Below are 20,022 nucleotides of genomic sequence, written 5' to 3' on the forward strand. Positions count from 1 at the left end.
CTTCACCAAGTACTCCTCATATTGCCTATTTCTACTACTTCTACCCACACAACTATCTAGAATCTCTTCTATCTCCTCCTTCTTAGAACTAGGAATTGGACATGGTTCTAGGATCAAACCCTCATTTGCACCATCATCATGATAATTTTTTAAGTCTACAATGTCAAAGATAGGAGAAATATGAATCCCATTTGGCAACTCAACCTCATATGCATTTCCCGATTCATGTTTTGTCAAAATTTTACATGGGCCAAATTTCTTCATCTTCAGCTTGTTGTAAGTACCCACTGGAAACTATTCCTTTCATAAGTGTACAATAACCATATCCCCTACTGAAACTTCTTACGTCTCCTCCTTTGATCAGCCCTAGCTTTATACTATTGATACATCTTGGTAATGTGTACATGGACTTCCTCATGTAGGCTCTTGATATGTTCAGCAAATTCTTCTGCCTTGACACTTGTCCTCTCCCCTTGCTCCATCTTGCTCAATTTTGGTGCAATCCTTGGGCTACTTCGATAAAAAATTTGGAATGGTGATCCACCAGTACTCCTATTTACAGAGTTATTGTAAGCAATTTTTTCTTGTGGTAGAATCAAATCCCTCCCCTTGGGCTCATGTCCCACTAAACACCTTAACAAATTTCCCAAACTTCTATTTACCACTTTGGTCTATCCATCAAACTATAGATGATGTGTGGAACTGAACCTCAATTTTTTCCTCAACTTCTTCCATAAAGTCCTTCAAAAATACCCTAGAAATTTAGTATCTCTATCAAAAATAAAACTCTTTGGGAGAACATATAGTCTCACCACCTCTCTAAAAAAAAAAACTGCAATATGTAGAACATCATGAGTCTTGTGGCATGACATGAAATGTTCCGTCTTGGAGAACCTATCAACCACCACAAATACTGAGTCATTACCCCTTTGTGTCCTTGGAAACCCAAGAATAAAATCCATACTTATGTCCTCCAAGGCTTTGATGGAATAGGCAATGGCTAATAAAGTCTAGTATTGTGACTAAATCTTTTGGCTACTTGACACACTTGACAACTCTTCACAAATTTCTTCACATCTTGCGACAATTGAGGCCAAAAATAATTTTCTCAAAGAATGGAAATGGTCTTATCTTGACCAAAGAGTCTTGCCATTCCCCCACTATGTTCCTCTTTGATTAGGTTTTCCTGCATGGAACTCCTTGGAATGCATAACTGACAAGCCTTGAACAAAATACCATCCTAAATAAAATAGTCTAGCCACCTGGCTCTGTCTATAGTAATAGGTTCTCTACAAGCCTTCTATGCTTTAGAAAAATTAGGATCCTCAATGTATAGATGCTTGAGTTCATCAAACCCAACCACTTCAACTTGCATTATTGTAAGCAAAAACTATCTCCTACTCAATGCATCTACAACCCTATTAGACTTTCCACTTCTATGTTTCAACACAAATGTATAGCTCTACAAGAACTTGACCCACTTCATATGTCTCTAGTTCAATTAACCTTGGCTATTTAGGTACTACAATGCCTACTGATTAGTAGACAAGACAAGTTATTTTTCCAATAAATAGTGCCTCCATTTCTATAAGGCCTGAACTATTGCATAGAAGTCCTTGTCATAAATAGAATACTTCTTTGCATCATTCAATTTTTCATTAAAATATGCAATAGGCTTACCTTGTTGGCTCAATACAACCCCAATAGCACTTCCACTAGCATCAAGATCTACCTAGAACACTTTACTAAAATCTTGAAGTGCCAACATAGGTTGTTGTGTCACCTTCTTCTTCAAAAATTCAAAACTTCTTGCAGCTATTGTAGTCCATTTCAACTCTTTTCTATCTCCCCTTATTGTTTTAGTTAGGGGTGCACATATGCCACTGAAATTCTTAATGAACTTTATATAAAAGCTTACCAGACCATGAAATGATCTTACAATAGTAGACCTTGGGATAGGTGATTCCAAGATGGCTTTTACTTTTTTTAGATCCATTTTGAGACCCTCATATGATACAATAAACCCCAAGTAGACTAACTCCTTTTTTTCAAAGCTACACTTCAAATTAATCAACATTTTCTCTTCCCTCAACCTTTCAAGGACACTATGAATGTGCAGTAAATGTTCATCCAAAGTCTTACTAAAAGTTAAAATATCATCCAAATAGACAATAACAAATTTTCCCAAGAATTTATTTAGTACCTCATTCATAAGCTGCATAAAGGTGCTTGGCACATTGGTCAATCCAAAAGGCATGACTAACCACTCATATAGACCCTCCTTGGTTTTGAATGAATTCTTCCACTCATCTCCTTCTCAGATCCATATTTGGTGATAACAACTCTTGAAATCTATCTTTTTGAAGTACTAAGCTCGACTCAAGCAGTCCATAAGACCATCCATTCTTGGCAAAGGAAAACGATACTTTATGGTTGTCTTGTTTATAGTTTGATAGTTGATGCACATGGACTTAGGCTCTCCTAAATCAAACCCTTCTTGAATAGCTTCTGAACTTGCTTATTTATCAGCTTAGTTTTAGTAGGAGTCATCCTATGAGTAGCCTTGTTAGGAAAACTAGCATGAGGTATTAAATCTATCCGATGACTGATCTACCTTACTAGTGGCAACCCTTCTAAAACATTATTAGAGATGACATCTCCATACTCACTTAAGAGGCTTGAAACTTTAGGTTGAATTTAACTACTACCTTCCTTATCTCTTCTAGGAATCAAAGCATAACACATACACTAATGTTTCATACCATCCAAAAACTTTCTTCCATCAACAAGACATATACTAGCACTACTGCACACCTTTTCATCTTCGTTTATCATGGGCTTCAATTTGTGGTGAACTCCATCCTTGGTTAGAGAGTATGTATTTGCATGACCATCATGTACAACATGTCTATCAAATTTCCATAGTCTCCCCAACAATAAATGGTAGACATCTATCACAAAGAACTTCATCATGATAACTCCCAATCATGAACTTCACCAAACACTTTTAACTAACTAGGACCTTATGATCATCTTTCACCCAAGCAATCTGATATGGTTGGCGGTGTTTCTCCCTTTTGAGCTTTAGCTTAGAGACCATCTCTTTAGAAACCAAGTTGTCAGTGCTGCCACCATCAATAATCACATCACAAAACTTATCCTTGCACTTGTACCAGGTAGAAGACAAACTCATCCTTTGTCTAGGTTTAGTCTCACCACTTAGTAAGACCCTTTCATTTACAAGAACCTCTCCTCTTTCTGCATCCTTAGAATGCGATGAATGTGCATCTTTTTCTACATGAGCAACCCTTGCTTGACCATTAGCCCTCCTATATATCCTTGTCATTGATGGCATTCAAAGGCATGATGACCTTATTCATTATAATGAAAATAGGTACCACAAAAGCCTCTTCTTCCTCTCTAATCTCCAAAATTTTGATCATGGGAGCAGTTGATACCCTCATTTCTCTGGTTTTTACTAGTACCCACATCTTCATTTTTCTTTTGGGTCTCATTTTAGCCTCTAGATGACCTATTTCCACCCCTTCCTCCTTAACCATGCCCTCTTTGCCTTCCTTGAAACTTTTTATTTAGCTTCTCTTCAACTTGTAGGGAAAACTGGTATGCTTCTTCAATGCTAGTCATTCTAACCAGACTTAACTCCTCTTGAATGCTAGGTTGTAACCCACTAAGGTAATAGGAAACCTTCTCCTTATTAGCTTCGACATGCTATACCCTAATAAGACGTCAATAAAATTCCTCTATATATTCACAGACAGGTTTTCCTGCTTGTTTTAACCCTTGCATTTTCTTGAACAAATCAAGCTCGTAATCAATAAGAATGAACTGCTTCTTTAGTTTGTCCACCATGCGATCCCACCTTATGATTTTCTCCTTTCCTCTTCTATTCCTTTCTAGCTGACCCTGTTGCCACCAAATTTTGGCATGGCCTTTCATTTTGGCCTTTGCAAATTTAACCCTCTCAAGGTCTTTGATATGCTCATACTCAAAATACTCCTCTAGTTCATTGATCCAATTGATCAACTCATCTGAGTTTAGGGTTCTCAAAAACATATGCACATCAATTTTAGGTCCTTTTCCAAGCTTATAAATGGCCCTAAAAATCCTCTCCTCTACCTGATTTAGGACTTCCCCTTCCTATCCAATTTCTTCTTCTTCATTTTCTTCCTCACTTTCATTGCATGATGCAATATTGAGTCCTCTACAAATCTCCTCCTACAATGCTTGAACCTACCTTTGGAGGGCTCTAACCTCCTCAAGATTAATTGCTTTGAACCTTCCACCATGCTCTCTTCATGGAGGAATCTTCTTGATTCAAACCCATAACCACACTATCCTAGTGTAAACTACCTCACAGTCGGCACTTTGTCTACACACTCAAGAAAACCTTGCTTTGATACTACTTGATGGAGATACAACCAAAGCCTAGATAAATAAATAGGAAAATGGAAACTATTATTATCAGTGAAAACTTCCATATGGGCTTACAACAATATAATTCTAGAGAAAGAAATCCTCCACAGAGTACCTTCTCTCTAATTCCAATAAGCGTTGAATTTACAACGTCAAAAATGTTCTTAAATAAGCCCCAAATGGTTTAGGGTTAGGAATACATTCTAGAATATGCCAGTTGGCATCCACCACCAAAACGGATGGTTCCAAAAATCATGTGAGAAGTTAGTGTAAAATTAGAAGAATTCAGAAACAGTAGTCGAACTTCCAGGAGGTATAACTTTTGAACTGTAGGTCCAATTGACAAAAAATTTACCTTTTTGGAAAGCTCTTGAAGCACTCTATAGCCATACAGACTAGCTTTACTCATCCCCATTTTTTGGCCCTATACAAGGCTATTTAGTGCCCCATATCTGACTATGAAGTGCTCTTATGAGGTTTCTAGGAACTGAAAAATTGCAATAACTTTCTAACCATGAAGCCTTTTGACTTGATTCATTTTCTAGAGTGTTCTAAATTAAAAATATAACCATCCCTCCAATTTAAACCCTCCAACTCACTATAATTATGGGTCAATTACATAGTCCTATTTTTTTGGCATTTACACATATCGTAAGGGCTTAAAAATTCTAACCCAGAACACTAATAGTGGAACTATGAGAGTTGGAACCTTTATTTGACCCAAATGGGTATCCAAAAGTGAAAACACATTAAATAGAAACTATATCTAAGCATATTTTTTGGTTGATACAGGATTACCCTTACACTACTAGATGCTCCTGCATCACTTTCCCTCCTAAAGGTATAGATGTAGAAGTTGTTAGCCTAAAGGATTATGAAGTGAAGGATGTTATGTTGAGAAAGCCTACACAGGATTCAACCTAATAGATGATGACTATGGGAGTCAAAGAGGTTCTTAGGCACATGGAGTTGGAGGAGATTGAACTTCAAACTCTTCAAAGGCAAGTTGAGATCCTAAAGGGATATCTAGTTGAAGTTGTTGGTCCTCTCTATCCTTAGCACCTTGAAGAGAATCTAAATACCATTTTTAGAGAAGGGGAAGGTGTATGGCTCAATCCATTTTAGAGAGCTTGTTAGGAATGGTGAGAAAGCCTTGAAGATAGAGGTGTTACCACAATCATAGGGAATTTGAAGTTAATGCATGCTACAGGAGAATGTGAATAAGATCGTAGCAATTTTGAAGTAGGAATTTAGTATCATGGATGAAGTATGGGTGTGGATCAAGGATTTCTAGACTCTACAAGACATAAAAGTGCAAAGATAATGCACTTTGATCGATGTATATACCAGAGAAGAGATAGACTTGATTGATGATTAGATAGAGAAGATAGCAGATAGCAATAAAGTAATGGAAACATTACATTTTTGAAGATAAAGAAAGAGATAAGCTATTTATGGTTGAGGTAGTAGTAGATAATTTCAAGAAGACATTAGAGGAAGCATCCAGTGATGAAGATATCAGGCAAGCCTTCAGGATAGAGGAAGCATTGTTAGAGTTGGACACCAAACTCAGAAATTTCATAGAGACTCAAATTGAGGGGAAAAAATATAGATAGAAGGTAAAGAATAAATATGAGGATTTAGATCTTCTAGATGTGCCCAAAATTATTGAGATGATAGAGAAATTCAAGGGCAAACATCCAAACATAGCTTTGGGATGAAGAAGAACAAAACCTAGATGCTAGAATTTCAATTTTCACACTTAGTAAAATTTTGAGATTTTGACCTTGTTAAGGTCTATAGCTTTGTAGGTCTGTAGCTTTGCATTTTTGCAACTTTGTATTTTGATATAGGTCCACAACTGTATAGGTACATAGGTCTACAGTTCTGCAATTCAGAGGTATATCGACAATTAACTACCAGTTCCAAAAATAAGGCTTTCTATGCATCAGGAATGCATTCTGATGGTAGTTTAACTTTGACACATGCCTACTGAAGGACCAACTTCTATTTTTGGTGCCTCCATGCACTTCCACTTTGACTAATGGCTTCCTCCTACTTTCTCTCTCATGCTTTCTTTGTTTTTGACATGTAAAGGGCTCATGCATCCAATTAATAAATAAAATATGGTTGAAGTCCTTCCAAGCACTAGATTGAGGATTAGTCCGAATATATTTAGTTTTTTTTAATTTTTTAAAAGCATTTTATTACGTTAAGATATCTCTCACTCTCAACACAAATTGAGTAGATGATTTCTTATAAATACCCCATTGTAAAATGTAACAAAGGCCACTGTTATTATGTAATAAAATTATGCTTTTGGTGCTCACATGTGGAGTGTAGTCATTCTTGCCTGAATGTGTCATATTTTTGTGGATTTTAATCATGAGATTGTGATTGAGCAAAAGGTTTATTGCATTGTTTCTGGTCATGTGATCTTTTAGTTTTGGTGTTTGCTATAGATTTATGAATTTTGCTAACATAAAAAGCTTGAGGAGAGATCATCAAACTGTGCCTACATAACTCTTTGTCTCGCATGAGTGCACTTTCCATGACCTTGCAATTTGATGTAGAGTGAAATATCATTTAGTTACTAAAATTTCCTATCGATGATTGCATCAGTAGATTCTAGTAGGTGATGCTCCTCTTCTCATTGGTTTCCTATTGATTTCATTGAAAATTTAACTCACATCATATTATTTTCTATAGCCTATGTCCGTTTAGGATTTCAATTTCAAGTTATTTCAATTTCATGTTATTTGCTTTCAATTTTTTTATTTCCTTTTCTAACCACTTGTTAGAATAAGAACTCATTTTAGTTGCACTGTTAGATTACATTCATTAAAAAGCCAAAAAATACAAAAATATTGTTCTTTTGTGTGTTATTTTGAGACAAAAAATAGATTTACTACATTCTGAGATCATATCAGAACTAGCAAAGGCCTCCTCATGAACAATCACATTTATCTCCTACTGAGTGGATTTTGGTACATCGCAAGACAAATACTGAACCTTGGAGTTGATCCCAAAATATTAGCTTTTCAAGAGAGGAATTTTGCAATGGATTCCTACTGTTGATCTCATGTAAAATGACCACCCAAAAATATTTAGTAAGCCTCTCGCTCTCTTATTTCTACTTGCCTTGACCATGTTCTCAAAGTTGACATTAAATAGTCTCTTATGCCACAACCATACATCTTCAAATTTTGCAAACATACAATTATCAACTATAGGATCTAGGTTAAATAGATTATCTCTTGTTTTTTTTCCAGTATCAATCAAATTTCCATCATCATCATAGATCATTATTTTTCTATTCTAAAATTTCATCTTGTGACATGTATAATTCAACTAAGCAACACTCAACATATTATACTTTAGTCCTTGAACCCAATATGCATCATCAAATATGATTTTATCATTTAGCATCAGTGAACCTCTACCTTTCACAAGACATGGAACATCATTCCCAAGTTTAACAATTCTACCATCATATTCTAGAAGTTTACTGTCATGTCCAAAATACGGAGCAACAACACATGTACAATTTTTATTTTTTTTAAACAAAGTTAATTCCACTAAGTTGATAAGTTTAATTTAGTTAAGACATAGGCACATTGCAAGGCAACAATAGGTTTCCTATCAAAACCTTGACATTTCATTTAGTCTCAAAAATCAATGTGTAGGACTAGATTGTTAAATTAAAATTTTGTTATCAAATCAATTTTGACATTTGTTTTGTTATTACTTTAATTTTTTTAAAAATCTATTATTTGTCATTTATTTTTCAATTACCTCTACCAAAACCAACTAAAAAAACACTCTATTTTAATCCAATTATTTGCTTGACATTTTAAATCTAAAATAAAATCTTTTCTTAACCAATCTATTTAATTAATTAAAATTAAATAAATATCTAACATTCAGTTAAACAAATTATCAAACTAATAACGAACTAACTTAACTAATTATAATCTAACATTTCATTTTTCTAACTAATATCTACTAAAATAACTAATACACAAAAACATGATATTTAAAAAATACTTAAAGCTAATACTAACTAAAACTAAAAAATACTAACTAACTTCAACCAAACACAATAAAATCTCTTAACATTAAAAATATACTAAAACTTAAAACATATTAATTTTATTAATAAAAAAAAACAATTAAAACTAATTAATAATTGCCAACAATACAAAAAAAATATTAATTAACTAAAATTTAAACCATAAAAATTACATTACCTAAAACAAAACTATCAAATATTTTTAAACTTAAAATAAATTAAAACTAACCTATATTTAAAACTTAATATAATTAAAAACCTAACCTAAAATTTTTATTAAATTAACCCCCCCCCCAAGCTACCCTAACCCTACCCATCTACCCTAGCCACCCAGATCCTCCCATAGGTGGGCACAAGGCCCCAAGCCTATCCCACTCACGTTGCCCCAAGTTTTGATTTTTTTTTTAAAATGTAGTCCAAAGACATGCATGGAGAGGGTACGCCTAGGTTAGATGGATGGAGGATAAGTTGTGAGACGACTTTTTTCTTTATTCAAATGCATTAATTAAGAGATTTACCCCTCCACTTACATTGGATAAGACAACTAACAAGGCAGTCATGGGGGTATGTGATCCCCAAATCTTATTTGCTAGTAATTTGAAGTTTCTAGGGAGAGATTAGGATAATAATTTGTGTGTAAATTTTTATAGTATGAAGTAAATACAAAACCATTTATGAGTTAAAGTTAAGTAGGTGGGTTTGCTAGGATATATGTATGTATGTATGTATAGTATTTTTTTATTTTATTTTTCTTTTCATTTAAATATTTAATATTAATAAGTTCAAAAGAATGTTAACAAAATCTTTTAGATTCTCTATTGTAGGAAAGGCAATAATTTGTTCCGATACAAAATCTAGTGAGCTTTTTGCTCTTGGAAGTGTATTTTTTTTTTTTCAAGCCATATTTTTCTAAGTGTCAAATTTTTTTAATGCAATTTATTTGTATAACAAGATGTTTGTATTTTTCTAAGTATAGATTTCAATTACCAAATATATTTCATGTAGAGGTTTGAGGAGTGGTTGTTGAGTCTGTAGAGTGGCGAAGGTCGACGGTGAACAGGAGTGGAGGTGGAGACTTCTGGTGGTGCCGCCAAGAGGAGGTGGCCCGCTAGTCAGGTGGCAGGGGCCATGGAGCAGCTTCCCCGTGGCTACTCTACCAGAGGTGATGATGCCTAGGTGGCACGAGGTGGCGCTATGGCTACGCACCCCAAATTAATTATTTTTTTATTTTTTTCAAATGCTGCGTGTCTGTACGACCATATGGAACCTCCTTGGACTAAAAAAATTTTGCCTCCCAGAGCTTTGTCTCCAAAATTGAAAAGCTTTATATGAATCCTGACTGTAAACAACCTTCCAAATCTAATGGTGATGTCAGTTTGGGCCCAAAGTGCTCCAAAAATTTGTTGATCCCCTGATTTGAAGAAAAAATGCACAAACAAACTAGGGTTTGTGACTTCAAATCACGGCTTCAAAAATCCTTCAACCAAGTAGCAACAGGAAGGCTTTGACACCATGTTGGAGTTGATGAAAGCCAACTTCGAAGATGCCCACGATCACCTACATGTGAGAACTTGTCAAAGAGAAGCCAAGGAGAGGAAGAGCATGGAGCAAGGGAAAAACCCTAAACAGACATGAGAGACAATATGTGCAAACACAAGAAGAAATGTATTTACAATGAGAAGTGATTAGGATATGATAATACAAAGAGAGACCGAATATAAAGAGCTCATGAAAGCTTGTAGAACAAGCTAGAAGGTGCTAGAAGATAAGGATGACAACTTAGCACATATCCACAAAAGGTGGAACATGCAAGAAGGGAACAAACTCTCGTGTTGTCAAAAACTAACCACTACATGCATTAAATACAAAAATATTAAATAAATGCATTTACCTAAGTAAGCTTAAGTAAATAGAATAAATAATTAATAAATAATTAATTATTTACTCTAACATTGATGTGTGCAATGAGTGTGTAGGATATTTCAGCCAGAAGATCTAATGGAGAAACAAAACTAAACCCTATGTACCACTTGTGGGAACTAGGGTTAAATCTAATGAAAGATCCAAACCCCGTTGTTCATATTTTATTTGTATTGGTGTTTGAATGAATGTATCATTTTTTAATCTTTAAATGTTAATGTTTCATAACAGTGTTTTTATAGTGTTGCTTGACACTCATGAATTGTATATGTGTTCCAACATGATAGTTAGGGTAACCAAATGACCTAGAGATCTAAGTTGGATTAGGTTAGTTAACTTTTTACTAATCTGTTAGTAATCTATGGTAAATTACACATTGTGACATCAATTTAAAAATTTCATTAGCTTTGGATGGGCAAGAGAACCCTAGTGATACCCTTTTTTGGCCACAGAGCCTTGAGAACAATCACAACCACCATGCACCAAATTATCCCTATGGTGCACTACTTAAGCACACCTTAGTTACCATTTGCTAAGGGTCATAAATTGGAGATCATAAGGCCTATCAAAAAACTATTAGATATTAGAGACCATTTTGACAGACCCTACATTAACTTATCTTAGTTTTGAGATATTCCAAATGGATGTGATTGGCACAACATTCTCTCTTTATACAAAAACTTGCAGTGTTAGTGAATTGGGGTAACATTGCATATCTTTCCAATAATTCATCATGGAATTTAATCAATTATTCTATTCTCTCTAAATATGTGGGTGAACCCTAGTGACACCCCTTTTTTGGCCATGAACCCTATAGAATAATCATGACCACCATGCATTGAAGTGTCCTTATGGTGCACTAAGTATGTTTCAACTTCCATTTTCTAAGGGTTATAACTTAGAGCTCATACGGGCTATTGACAAAATGTCAGATGGTAGTTGAATATGCTGAAAAATCCTAGAGTGAACTTTCTTAGTTCTAAGAGATTCCAAACGGATGTGGTTTAGCAAAACATTTTTAGTTGGTTCCAAAAATTGTAGTCTTAGAGAATTAAAGAAACATTGCATATATTTCCAACCTGTTAGTGAATAGATTGTCCTTTGAAGAAATACATGCAAATATGACCCTAAATGCCCAAGTAAAAGAACAAACTAACACCAACAGTTGGAGAGGTTATCATGGGGTTGATAACCTTTCTCTAAATTTTTATCGAGTACAGCTCCCCGTACAAGATGTTCAATGAGTTAAATGTGGGTGCTTTTACCAAAAAGCACGAAAGGATATCAAACATCTACCTGTAAATACAATGTAGATGCGGAACCTAAAAGACTACAAGAAAGTATTAACAAATGACACAAAGTTCATTTGCATGCAGCGTTACAAATAGAATGAAATCTGAGAAAGTAAAGAAACAGAGGTTTTAGAACACTTTGAAATCAAATATATTCAGGAATTCATGACATAAATGTATTTATAGAAAACTGAATGTCATACAAAGACGACGATCAGTGGAGAGAAAATTGCCCAGATTCAAAGCTCCAATAGGCAACTATCTCCCAAGTCTCCCTCCTCTAAAAATGTAGAAACAACAAATTTTTCAAAATATTATGCATCTAAATCATCAATTAAAAAGGAAACTTGAATTCCCTTCCCTCAGACACATTCAAAAATCAAAATATTCCTTATTTTCCAACACAAAGTTAAGAAATTAAAACCAAGCACTGCTCTTTCTCTCTCAGCAAATACATAAAATAAAACTTTCCATCAACCCTTCCATACTACAGCTCAAAGTCTTCAGTTCAGGAAAGAAAAATGGAACCATTTGCAGAATCTCCTTCCCTTCTAGAGCACAAAGTCTACCGTTGGAAATAGGAAGAATTAATCCCCCCTGTATACTTTGCTGCTAATTTATTTATTTCTTGATTATCTTCATGACCCTTTAGCTACATAACTAATTCTTGGTAATCACCCCCTCCTTTCATACAGTCCAATGTTTATAAATATTATGTCCATAAGATTATAATAAGACTATTGGCATATGACTCAAATGAGGTTTTTAATAACATTACTTGGATGTATATTTCGTTGATTGAAAAACCCTTTTTATCTTTTGATGTCTCCACCTGTGGCATATATAATGTTTAATTTACCATTAGACACTTTTCATCTTTGCATCACATTTCATTTTTATATAGGATGGATATAATATTTAGTTTTATATCTTTGCAAATTCATGGTCCCTATGGCATACTCATGGCGATAGGTGGCATTTTCTAGTGATGATGTCCTGTCGTGATTTTGTAACTGCCATTGACAGTTTTGATAGTGCCCCACTCAATCGGTCGTAACTCATTAACCAGGAATGATTTTGAAAAATGATTTGGTCAGATCATGTGTAACTTTCTTCTTAGAAACATATCTGAAATTGAACCAAATAAAACAATTTTATTGGAAGTTATGTCCCATGCACTGAGGCTTAATTTGGTTATCTGGATTCCGTGACTGCTGTTGCTGAGCCGATAGAGGTGCAAATAGGAACCCATAAATTTTGATCCATAGTGAATATTACAAAATTATTTGGAGAGAACTTGTAAAACTAGCATATACAACACATATCCAAGATTTAGGTCAATCCAACAGTTATATTGTTAGATATTACACCCGTAATATGACTATTTTCTGCCATCTGCAATTTATGAATATTATTGCTGATCTGACAGTGGTGCACTCAGGAACCTGCAACTTTTGATCCATATGCAATCTGAAAAAAATATTTTGTGAAGATTTAGAGAACTAGGTTTTCCAAGAAATATCTAAAATTTATCTAGATCCAAAAATCTGACTGGGATTTATATCCCCCATACTAAGACTAATTTTATCACTCCAGAAATTGTTATATATTCGACTTCTTTTCATTTTCAGTCCCTTCTCGTTTTGTTTGCTTCATCATAAGATGGTTTCTTTCCTAACATTATTCCAAGTCTCTTTACCATGCAATTCATTTCTTGACCATAAGAACCTTATATTAGGATGCTATATCTTCAACTGTCACTAACTACCTATGAGGAATAGCCTGTGTGCCATTTTCATTGATTTGGAAACTCGAGTTTCTTCTTCTTTTGTGGAATATCCTTCCACGAGATGGAAGGGATGAATGTTGATTTGTTCCATGTTAAACCATGGCTTTCAATAAAATTTTTCAATGAGATCCAAGCTGCCTTGGATATAATCACATTGCCTCATTGAGCATGTTTTGCCACCTTGCCTCATACTTATTTTGATCCATTTATGACTAAAATCCCGAGTCAAATGTTTACATCTTTGAATACTGAAATTTGAATTAGAATGCCCAAAATGAATTTGATAAATTTGACAAAGCTTCCAGCAAAGTTTGAACCTAGATTCTCTATACCCCTCCACCGAATCACCAAATTTGAAGACATTTGGCTCGAAAACTATCTCTGAATTTGCATGTTGAAATACTGAACCACTTTGAACTTCTGAATTAAGGAACCTTAAAGGTTTACCATGATGGTATTCTGTCATTTGACTGGGGTGCCTCCCAAATTATGCCCTCTGAACTTCTGTAATGACCTTGAATCATGGACTGGTACTGGGCTTTGAACTTTTTTTTTTGTTTAATGAATGAATCTGCATTTTGAAACCCAAAGTCTGAACTTCATTTATATTGAACCTATAGGATGGGTCTTTTGAACCATTAAACCATTCTGAATACTGGTCTTTGAACTTTTTTTTTTTTTAATGAATGAATCTGCATTTCAAAACCCAGAGTCTGAACTTCATTTATATTGAACCTGCAGGATGGGTTATTTGAACCATTAAACCATTTTGAACTACTTTGAACTACTTCAAACTTCAGTTCGAAGTGGTTCAAAGAGGTTTAACATCTGAAACTGAATTTGGAAACAGTGAAACTTCTTGTGAAGTCCTCTGAACTTGGATTAAATGATCCTTATACCTTTGCTCTGAATCATTGAACTTGACAACCTTAAGCCTGATCTAAGTCTACATGTTGAACCAATGAGCCACCTTGAACTTCTAAAACACTTTGAACCACTACACTTGAACTTCATCTTAATCTGCACCTCTACACTTTCTTGAAGTCATGGAACTAACAAAGTAAACCTGGTGAATGTGTTGGTAAAGAATTTTTTCTAAGATCATCGAGCTTGGAGAGTCTGAATCTTGTTTCTGGATCTACATATCAAAGTATTGAACCAATTTGAACTTATGACCCTAATCTTTATCTTAATCTGCACCTTACATCTTCTAAAATCGTTGGGCTAAAACTAAACCATGAATAGAGGCTAAGTTCTGAACCTTTTCAAACTAACCAATTTGCATCTGCAAAATCATTTGAACTGTTGTACTACTTTGAACTACTTTGAACTTTAGTTCGAATTGGTTCAAAAACTTTGAACTTGAAGCTTTGAAATTGTGACCATATCAGGCACTAACAGGGGCTCTAACTGCAGGACTGATTTTGATGCAAAATCAGAGAACTCTAGCAATCTCTGGGAGAGGAACACTGCCTTGACCATTGGGCGAATAGAGTCAACAGGAAAAGAAAATTGAGAGCTACTTGCAGAGAGGGCGAAGGGGAGCAAGGAAAAATAAACAAACCAAACACCTAAACTAATAGCAAGCACGAAGCTTGTACATTATTCATACTACACTACGTACAACAAAAACTTATTTACAATACTTACAAAGGTAGGAGAAGAACCTACCATAATGACTGGAAGAAATAAGAAGTTAAGTGAATCTATTTGCTAGTTGAGAGAAATAGGAGCCTTTCTAAAACATCAAAGCATACCTCAATGGAATATCTCCAAACTCTTGTTTGATGATGACTCCTTCAATGCCATGCTTCAAACTGATAGCATGCATGCATATGCTGAACCAATAATCTTTTACAAAAAGTTGTGACTCATCATAGTACTCATCTACATTTAAGAATTGATCCTTCACATTAGCACAATCTAATTCCTCCTCAGGCTGAAAAACATGAAATATACAAGCCTCATCCAAAGATGATGTGCAATCCTCAGAAATAGTGTCATGAAAATTCAACTACTGTGCATGGTCATGATCAATTTGTAGCCATAATGATGACTCCTTCAGCATAGGATCAGCCCTTGGATGTATATCTCCTTCACCTCTTTCAAGAAACCAACTATCATCAATCATGCCACAAATCCCATCCCTTTCTCTTTTCAGAATGTCATCACATATCTCATCATTTTCTTTGCATTCCAAATCAATGACATTATGCATAGATGAATGAGAAGGGAAATTTTCAATACATGCTTCATTCTGGAACTCATTTGAATAGGTACCTAAGGTATGATTAGGAAAATGATCTAGCTTAAGTGATGGCAAAGACATACCCATAGCTTCTTGTTCTTCATAGATGAGATTTTCATGTGGTGTTTTAGAAAAGTTTTCACCTGGCTAGGGGCTATTGAACAGATTTTCATTATTTAAGTGTGAATCTTGAATTTGGAAAAGACGATTTTCTTTGATAGAAGTATTCTCATCAAACCCCATCGGCATGAAAAGTGGATTAAGGTGATTCCAAACAATTTTATTCTCATCAGCATATGACAGCCTTACTATTAGCACAAGTTTCAAAAGAGGAATATGATACAACTTCAGCATCACATATGACAGACTCTTCAACTTGCTGATTACAATTTTTTAGAATATAAAGAATCATCCATATTCCTTCCTTCAGTGAGACTAAACTCCTGAATACTGTTATGAAAATCTTTACCATCTAGACCATTTGAAACTAGATAACATTCCATACCTGTGGATTTGGGAGATCTAGTTTGTGGGTTGAAGAAAGATTGTGGCAAAATCGTGTTACCCAGATCTATGAGCTCTTTAGCATTGGTTTGCTCCTCTTTATCATTTTCAATATGTGCGCAGTAGAATCTTGACATCTTTAAAGCACCATCTTCAGCCAACAAGGGTCTTTTAAAGTCTCCACCATTAAAGATTGTTAGATTCTGAAAATGAGCAACCTTGGGAGTAGGTTTGGATTCTTCTAAAATGCGCTTCTTTTTTGTAACTTCTTCATCCATGTATTGTTGTTGTCCACAAAGCTATTCTTCCATTGGGGGAGTCTTTATAGATTTAATACCACTAAGAATTAAGGCATCATCTAACCTGATTGCTTCTTTCTGCACATTTACCAAATTTTGCATTCCAAAGCATTGGACCAAAACTTGACTTCAACATCCATAGCATCAATAAAGAAGCATACCTAATTTCTTTCATTTGGTTGGTTGGCTAGAGGAATTTTACCAACAGTTTGATTAAACCTATCAATGAACTCCCTTATAGATTCATCATCTTTCATTTGAATTTGAAGAAGGTTCACCAATAATTGATGGGAATTAATTGTGGGCTGAAATCTTTCTAGAAATCTCTACTTAAGATCATCCCAAGTTGTAATACATCCATCTTGCAAATGCTAAAACCATTTCGCTGCCTTTCCCACAAGACTTTGAACAAACAATCTGACAAACACATCTTCTTCCTGTACACCAAGAATCTTTCATGCAACAATAATCACTTTGATGTGATCTTTCAGATCTTGTGCTTTGTCTCCATCAAACTTGGGAAGATATTCCCATGACCTTTTAGGTAAAGATGAATAACGGGCCAGGGAAAATGGTCCAATCTGAGCCCCCCATGGTTGTATTGCGACTGTCGACATAACACACATTGGAATTCCAACAACAAAGATTCAACAGGTTCAAAATATAGAGTTGCCAATCTCCTACACACGGAGATAATCACAAAATTGAGGAACCCATTGTTAGGCACTTAAATCTTCACTTCTTCCTCAGCAGAGTTGCCAAAAATATGTTAGTGAACAGATTATTCTTTGAATAAATACATGCAAATATGACCCTAAATGCCCAAGTAAAAGAAAAAACTAACACCAACAGTTGGAGAGGTTATCATGGGGTTGATAACCTTCCTCTAAATTTTTATCGAGTATAGCTCCCCGTACAAGATGTTCAATGAGTTAAATGTGAGTGCTTTTACAAGAAAGCACAAAAGGATATCAAACATCTACCTGTAAATACAATGTAGATGCAGAACCTAAAAGACTACAAGAAAGTATTAACAAATGACACAAAGTTCATTTGCATGTAGCGTTACAAATAGAATGAAATCTGAGAAAGTAAAGAAATAGAGCTTTTAGAACACTTTGAAATCAAATATATTCAAGAATTCATGACATAAATGCATTTAAAGAAAACTGAATGTCATACAAAGATGACGATCAGTGGAGAAAAAATTGCCCAGATTCAAAGCTCCAATATGCAACTATCTCCCAAGTCTCCCTCATCTAAAAATGAAGAAACACAAATTTTTTCAAAATATTATGCATCTAAATCATCAATTAAAAAGGAAACTTGAATTCCCTAACCCCGAACACATTCAAAAATCAGAATATTCCTTATTTCCCAACACAAAGTTTAGAAATTAAAACCAAGCACTGTTGTTTCTCTCTCAGCAAATACAGAAAATAAAACTTCCCATCAACCCTTCCATTCTGTAGCTCAAAGTCTTTAGTTAAGGAAAGTAAAATGGAACCATTTGCAGAATCTCCTTCCCTTATGGAGCACAAAGTCTACTATCAGAAACAGGAAGAATCAATCCCCCCTGCATACTTTGCTGTTGATTTATTTATTTCTTGATTATCTTCGTGACCCTTCAGCTACATAACTGATTCTTGGTAATCACCCCATCCTTTCATATAGTTGAATGTTTATAATTATTATGTCGATAAGATTATAATAATATTTTTGGAATATGACTCAAATGAGATTTTTAATAACATTACTTGGATGTATATTTCATTGATTGAAAACCCTTTTTATCTTTTGATGTCTCCACTTGTGGCATATGTAATGTTTAATTTACCATTAGACACTTTTCACCTTTGCATTAAATTTCCTTTTTATATAGGATGGATATAATATTTAGTTTTATATCTTTGCAAATTCGTGGCCCCTATGGCATACTCATGTTGATAGGTGGCATTTGCTGGTAGTGAAGTTCTGTCATGATTTTGTAACTGCCATTGACAGTTTTGATAGTGCCCCACTCAATCAGTCATAACTCATTAGTCAAGAATGAGTTTGAAAAATTAGTTTGTCAGATCATGCATAACTTTCTTCTTAGAAACATATCTGAAATTGAGCCAAATCCAACAATTTTATTGGAAGTTATTCCCCATGCACAAAGGCTTAATTTGGTTATCTGGATTTTGTGACTGTTGTTGCTGAGCTGATAGAGGTGCAAACAGGAACCCATAACTTTTTATCCATAGTGAATATTACAAAAATCTTTGGACAGGACTTGTAAAACTAGCATTTACAACACATATCCAAGATTTAGGTCATTCCAACAGTTATATTGTGAGATATGACCCCCGCAATATGACTATTGTCTGTCATCTGCAATTTATGACTGTTATTGGTGATCCGATAGTGGTGCAGTCAAGAACCTTTAACTTTTGATCCATATGAGATCTGAAAAAAGTCTTTGGTGAAGATTTAGAGAACTAGGTTTTCCAAAAAATATAGAAAATTTAGCCAGATCCAATAGTCTAATTGGCATTTATATCCCCCGTACTAAGACTAATTTTACCACTCCATAAATTGTTATATATTCGGCTTCTTCTCATTTTTAGTCCCTTCTTGTTTTATTTGTTTCATCATAAGATGGTTTCTTTCCTAACATGATTCCAAGTCTCTTTGCCATGCAATTCATTTCTTGACCATAAGAACCTTAGATTAGGATGCTATATCTTCAAATGTCGCTAACTGCCTATGAGGAATAGCCTATGTGCCATTTTCATTGATTTGGAAACTCAAGTTTCTTCTTCTTTTGTGGAATCTCCTTCCATGAGCTGGAGGGGATGAATGTTGATTTGTTCCATGTTAAACCATGGCTTTCAATAAAAGTTTTCAATGAGATCCGAGCTACCTCGAATATAATCACATTGCCTCATACTTATTCTGATCCATTTATGACTGAAATCTCGAGTCATATGTTTGCATCTTTGAATACTAAAATTTGGATTGGAGTGCCCAAGATGAATTTAATAAATTTTACAAAGCTTCCAATGAAGTCTAAACCTAGAATCTCCATACCCCTCCACCAAATCACCAAATTTGAAGACATTTGGCCAGAAAACTATCTCTAAATCTGCATGCTAAAATACTGAACCACTTCAAACTTCTAAATTAAGGAACCTTGAAGGTTTACCATGATGGTATTCTATCCTTTGACTGGGGTGCCTCCCAAATTGTGCTCTCTGAACTTCTGTAATGACCTTGAATCATGGACTGGTACTGGGCTTTGAACTTTTTTTTTTTAATTAATGAATTTGCATTTCAAAACCTAGAGTCTGAACTTCATTTATATTGAACCTACAGGATGGGTTATTTGAACCATAAAACCATTTTGAACTACTTTGAACTAATTCAAACTTCAGTTCAAAGTGGTTCGAAGAGGTTCAACATCTGAAACTGAATTTGGAAAT

The sequence above is a fragment of the Cupressus sempervirens genome, chromosome 5, assembly GCF_028749045.1.
Source record: "Cupressus sempervirens isolate cs-2001-9-10 chromosome 5, ASM2874904v1, whole genome shotgun sequence".
In the NCBI taxonomy this organism is placed as follows: Eukaryota; Viridiplantae; Streptophyta; class Pinopsida; order Cupressales; family Cupressaceae; genus Cupressus; species Cupressus sempervirens.